Raw genomic sequence first — 6,000 nt, 5'->3', positions numbered from 1 at the left:
GAAATTTTTTTTATGATTCAGCCTTCAGCTTCATGAGTCAATTATTTGCCATTGTCTGGATTTTCTCTACATATTTCTTTCATTAAAGAAAGCAAAAGTAAACACAGTGCTCCAGATGTGGCCTCACCCAAGGCCAGTTATAACTTTTAGAATTCACATCCTTAGCTGCACGATCCTCTTTTATTTGCTTTCTTGACTGGCTTGTGAGTACTGAACCAACAACTTCAACAATCTATCCACCGAATTCTAGGTTTTTGGCAGTTTGAGGGATGTGCCCTTTCCTGGGAAAGCCAGCCATTTACTGCAATAATTAGACTGACCTGTCTCCTCCATTTTGACTTTTTTTTAAAAAGCCCAAAACATTTTTAGTCCCCATGCAAAACCTCTTTTCCCCCACCCAGCCATCTGTCACTTGTTCTCAAGTTTTGCTTTCACTGAATTTTGTGTGGGTTTCCGCCGGGTGCTGCGATTTCCTCCCATATTCCAAAGATGCGCAGGTTAGGAGGATTGGTCATGCTAAATTGCCCCTAATATCCCAAAATGTGTAGGTTAGATGGATTAGCCGTCGTGCTTGTGGGGGAAAGGGCCTGGGTGGGGCACCCCTTCGGAGAATTGATACAGACTTGATGGGCCGAATGGCCTCTTTCTGCACTGCAGAGATTTTATGATTTGATGAATACTGATCTTTTATTCTCCCATTAACATATTCTGATATCCTGCCTTTGTGCCGCTATTAGCACTTTCTCCTGTCATTAATGCTTCCTGTGTTTTGTGACCCCCAACTCTTTTGTGATCTTTCTTAGCTTGCACTAATCACTGACCTTCTACTCTGTTCCAACTGCTCCATCCCCTCTCATACAATATATAATCCATTTCTGTGCCCACCCTGGTGACCACGGATAATGGGGAATCAGAGTTTGATTCTGGAGAGGGAGCCTGAGAAACGGCTACCACATCCAAGGAAGGCAGCACAGACTCAAATTAACCACTCAGGGAAGCAGTGTTGAGAAATAACAATACAAAACACTTTTGAGGCCCTGTAATTGGAATGAGGATTCATTGGAGGGCAAGTGGTGCCAGCAGCCGCGGTAATTCCAGCTCCAATAGCCTATATTAAAGCTGCTGCAGTTAAAAAGCTTGTGTTTAGATCTTGGGCTCGAGCTGGTGGTCCGAGGCGAGCTGCCACCTGTCCCAGCCCTTGCATCAAGGGAGCGCCGAGAGGCTCTCAGCTGAGTGCCCTGGGCGTCCGAAGTGTTTGCTTTGAAAACATTCGTGTTCAAAGCAGGCTGGTCGCCTGAATACTCCAGCGAGGAATAATGGAATAGGACCCCGGTTCGATGTTGTTGGCTTTTAGAATTGAAGGCCATGGTTAAGAGGGACGGCCAAGGGCATTCGTGATCATAGCATCCCTACAGTGCAGAAGGAGGCCATTTGGCCTATCAAGTCTGCACCAACCACAATCCCACCCAGGCCCTATCCCCATGACCCTACTTATTTACCCTACTAACCCCCTGACAACCAGCAATTTAGCATAGCCAATCAACCTAACCCGCACAACTTTGGAGTGTGGGACAAAACTAGAGCACCCGGAGGAAGCCACTGTGCCACTGGTATTATGTCGCAAGAGGTGAAATTCTTGGATCGGCACAAGTCAGAAAAAAGCAGAACGTTTCAGAATCCCTACAGTGCAGAAGGAGGCCATTCGGCTCATCAGGTCTGCACCGACTTTTTGACAGAACATCGTACTGAAGCCCTATCCCTGTAACCTCACTTATTTACCCTATTAATCCCCCTGACCCACAAATCCTGGAACACTAGAGGGCAATTTAGCATAGCCAATCTACCTAACCTGCACATCTTTGGACTGTGGGAGGAAACTGGAGCACCCGGAGGAAAACCACGCAGACACGGGGAGAACGTGCAGATGTCACACAGTTGCCCAAGGCCAAAATCGAACCCGGGTACCTGGCGCTGTGAGGCAGCAATGCTAGCCACTGTGCCACCATGCTGCCCCAAGACCTTGTCAGGAAAGTTTTCATTGATCAAGAACGAAAGTCAGAGGTTTGAAGACGATCAGATACAGTCCTAGTTCCAACCATTAACGATGCTGCAATCTGGCAGCGTTATTCCCATGATCCGCCAAGCAGCTTCCGGGAAACCAAAGTCTTTGGTTCTGGGGGGAGTATGGTTACAAAGCTGAAACTTAAAAGGAATTGAAGGATGGCCGTCGCCAGGAGTGGAGCCTGTGGCTTAATTTGACTCAACATGGGAAACTCTGGACATACCCTCTTCCACCTTCTTCCGTTGGGAAAAAGAAACAAAAGTCTGAGGCCACGTACCACCCAACAGAAGAACAGCTTCTTCCCTGCTGCCATCAGACTTTTGAATGGACCTGCCTCGTATTAAGTTGATCTTTCTCTACACTCTCGCCATGACTATAACACTAATTCTGCACTCTCTCCTTTCCTTCTCTATGAACGGTATGCTTTGTCCGTATAGCATGCAAGAAACAATACTTTTCACTGTATACTAATTCATGTGTCAGTAATGAATCAAATAAAACCATCCTGATTTGGAAATATATCACTGTTCCTTCACTGCCGTTGGGTCAAAATCCTGGAACTCCCTCCCAAACAGCATTGTGTGTCTTTATACAACAGGGACTGCAGCAGTTCAAGAACGCAGCTCATCACCGCCTTCTCGGGGGCAATTAGGGATGGGCAATAAATGTTGGGTTCGCCCATATCCCATAAATTATTTTTAAGAATGTCTGCAATGATGGTGCTTTTTTCATACAATACAAAAGTCAGTGATTTCCTGTATTACAACACTGATGCTTCGAAAGTACTGAATTGGATGTAAAGCACTTGAGACATCTAGTCGTTGTGAAAGGCACTATGTAGATTCAAATCTTTCCCTTCCTTCATTCAGCTCCTCAAGCCGAGTCCTAGATCCCCAACTATAGTTTCTCCCCACACCTGATCATTTCCCATTAATATTGCAGGTCAAAGTAGGATTCTGGTGTAGGAAAGTCCTAATGCAACCATGTTCTAATCATTTAAAAATCCAGTTGATGTTGTTGTGGGAACAATTCGAATTTTGTGAATAAAGTAGGGTTGCCAACCCTCCGGGATTGGCCTGGTGTCTCCGGGAGTTGAAGATCAAGCTCCAGGATAGCTTTGTGCAATCCTGGGGAAAATCACGGGGCAGGATAAAAGATTGGGTTCTTTTCTGTCATTGCCTTTGAACATTTCTCTTTGCCAGATATAAAAATAGGATAAAATATTGAAAATGGGGGAAAATGACTGGCTATCTGTCAATCATCATCGAGTTGAAATGGGTCCCTTCGTTTTCCAATTGGCATTGGAAGGCAGTGCGCCACGAGGGTAGATGTGTTGCCAACTAATGGCTGAAGCATTGGACCACTCACTTCAGGAAACCACCATGAATATTTTTAATCCCAGTTGTCAACCCTAGATGATGGTCATCAACTGGAAACATTAACCCTGTTTATCATGCCACAGGTGCTATCTGACTACTGAGTATTTCATAGAATCATAGAATTCTACAGTGCAGAAGGAGGCCATTCTGCCCATCGAGTCTGCACAATCCCAACCAGGCCCTATCCCCATAACCCCATGCATTTACCCTAGCTAGTCCCCCTGACACTAAGCCAATCCACCTAACCCGCACATCTTTGGAGATTGGGAGGAAACCGGAGCACCCGGAGGAAACACTCGCAGACACGAGGAGAACGTGCAGACTCCACACAGACAGTGACCCAAGCCAGGAATCGAACCCAGGTCCCTGGCGCTGTGAGGCAACAGTGCTAACCACTGTGCTACCGTGCCGCCCCACCGAAGGTTCGAGCATTTTATTTTTTATTTCAAATATCCAGTATTCGCAATGTTTTGCTTTAGATTCTCCTTTCCCACCCGCCCTCCCCCCCACGTTAGATCACTTAAGTCTGACAGGACTACATTTCCCATCATGCTCCTGTGTCACCAAACACTTCACATCCTGTGTCCTCTGCATTGCCTCTGGTGGCGAACAGAGTGAAGCTTCGGGCACGGATTGACAGCAGGGGCCATGAATTCTCCTTCCTGTTAACAAAAAATGTCCCATGGGCAACGAGAATAAGGGAGAAGTGGCTGGCTCCCTTAATCTGGGTAAAACTTGGCCCCAGACCTGGGCATTTATGTACACACATTATCAAAGATGGTAGGGCAGGCCTTTTGGCTAAGAACAAACGTGAGATCGTAGAATCCCGACAGTGCAGAAGGAGGCCATTTGGCCTATCGAGCCTGCACTGACCACAATCCCACCCAGGCCCTATCCCCGCATGTACCCTGACACAAAGGGGCAGATTAGCATGGCCAATCAACCTAACCTACATATCTTTGGACTGTGAGAGGAAACTGGAGCACCCGGAGGAAACCCAGGCAGACTCGAGGAGAACGTGCAAACTCCACACAGTCTCCCGAGGCCGGAATTGAACCTGGGTCCCTGACGCTGCGAGGCAGCAGTGCTAGCCACTGTGCCATCGAAATGCAATGCCTTTTCTTGTCAGCTTGGATCTCGTCCCTTTTTTGGGGACCGTGAATTTAATTCAATTTGAACTGGAACAAGCAAGGAGATGGATTCGGGGCTTGTCCTGTGCACTCTGCACATTGGCTTTGTAACTCTGAGAAAGGAATATATTATTTTTTTAAAAGGTTCAGGAAGTGGTTAATAAAGTTTACAAATCCTAGCTTTTATAAATATAGACCCAGAGTACAAAAGCAATTATGCTTTGGAGATTAGATAGATGTGTTCAAAATGAAGAACCTGGGCAGAGTAGATAGGGGGAAAACCGTTCCCACTCATGAAAGGATGAGAGAGCATATGTTTAAAATAATTGGCAAAAGAAGCAACAGTGATATGAGAGAAAGCTTTCTCTCACAGCGAGTTGTAAGCATCTAGAATCCGCCTGAGAGTGTGGTGGTGGTTGCAGGTTCAATGGAGGCATTCAAGAGGGTATTCCTTGAATTGAAGCAGTTGAGGCTACCTCATTGAATGTTTTTGAGGCAAGGATGGATACATTTTTGAACAGTAAAGGAATTAAGGCTTATGGTGAGCGGGCGGGTAAGTGGAGCTGAGTCCACGAAAAGATCAGCCATTATCTTATTGAATGGCGGAGCAGGATCGAGGGGCCAGATGGCCCACTCCTGCTCCTAGTTCTTATGTTCTTACAGTGCCGGGGACCCGGGTTCAATTCCCAGCTTGGGTCACTGCCTGTGCGGAATCTGCACGTTCTCCCCGTGTCTGCGTGGGTTTCCTCCGGGTGCTCAGGTTTCCTCCCGCAGTCTGAAAGACGTGCTGGTTAGGTACATTGGCCGTGCTAAATTCTCCCTCAGTGTACCCGAACAGGCGCAGGAGTGTGGATTTTCACGGTAACTTCATTGCAGCATTAATGCAAGCCTACTTGTGACAATAATAAAAATACATAGCTCCTGTCAGAGTAAAGATGGTTGTGGGCGGAGGGAGTGAGGGGAGTTGTAGTCCGCTGCTGCCCTCCGCTCTGTCTGGCTGCATTGACAGGGGGTGGCGGAAGGACTACAAGTCCCAGCAGGCGGTGAGGGGGGAGGGAGAGAGGCTGAGGGGGGGGGGGCTGCAGGGGGAGGAGGCCTGGAGTTCGCTCCTGCGCAATTGGGAGCGGCCGGGAACCCGGAGTGAGGATTCGCCGAGACTCGAACCTGCAAAGTAATCAGAGAGAGAGAAAAAGCGGGGGGCAAAACCCGGCGCGGCCCGGCTCGGCCCGGGCCCCGGAGGGAGGTATGTGCCGCAGCCCCTTCAGTGTGAGCAGAGGGGGCCGGGCGGGGACGACAGAGAGGACTCGGTGGGGAAGGGATCGCGGAAGCACGGCCAGCCCGCCGGCCGGACAGAGGTGGCAATTGTAGCGGGCTGGTTACATTGGGGAAGCCGGATCGATACAATGTTTCCATTCCCGGCCGCCATTCC

General features: G+C 48.3%; 1 protein-coding gene across 8 annotated transcripts in view; it reads left to right on the top strand.

Annotated features, from left to right (window-relative positions):
* Window positions 1–5,631: 5,631 nt before the first annotated feature.
* Window positions 5,632–6,000, top strand: part of prdm15 (PR domain containing 15) — a 77,021-nt gene continuing 76,652 nt past the window's right edge. For 3 of the 8 annotated variants that reach the window (XM_078233013.1, XM_078233010.1, XM_078233008.1), the window contains exon 1: window positions 5,680–5,814. The gene's annotated coding sequence lies outside the window, so the exon portion shown is untranslated. Of the gene's footprint in view, window positions 5,815–6,000 lie in introns of all 8 variants that reach the window. The other 5 variants (XM_078233015.1, XM_078233011.1, XM_078233012.1 and 2 more) reach the window with 4 other exon arrangements.

Source organism: Mustelus asterias, chromosome 17 (assembly GCF_964213995.1).
Source record: "Mustelus asterias chromosome 17, sMusAst1.hap1.1, whole genome shotgun sequence".
NCBI classification, from domain to species: Eukaryota; Metazoa; Chordata; class Chondrichthyes; order Carcharhiniformes; family Triakidae; genus Mustelus; species Mustelus asterias.
The sequence above is the reverse complement of the archived record's forward strand: the minus strand, read 5'-3'. Positions and strand labels throughout refer to the sequence as shown.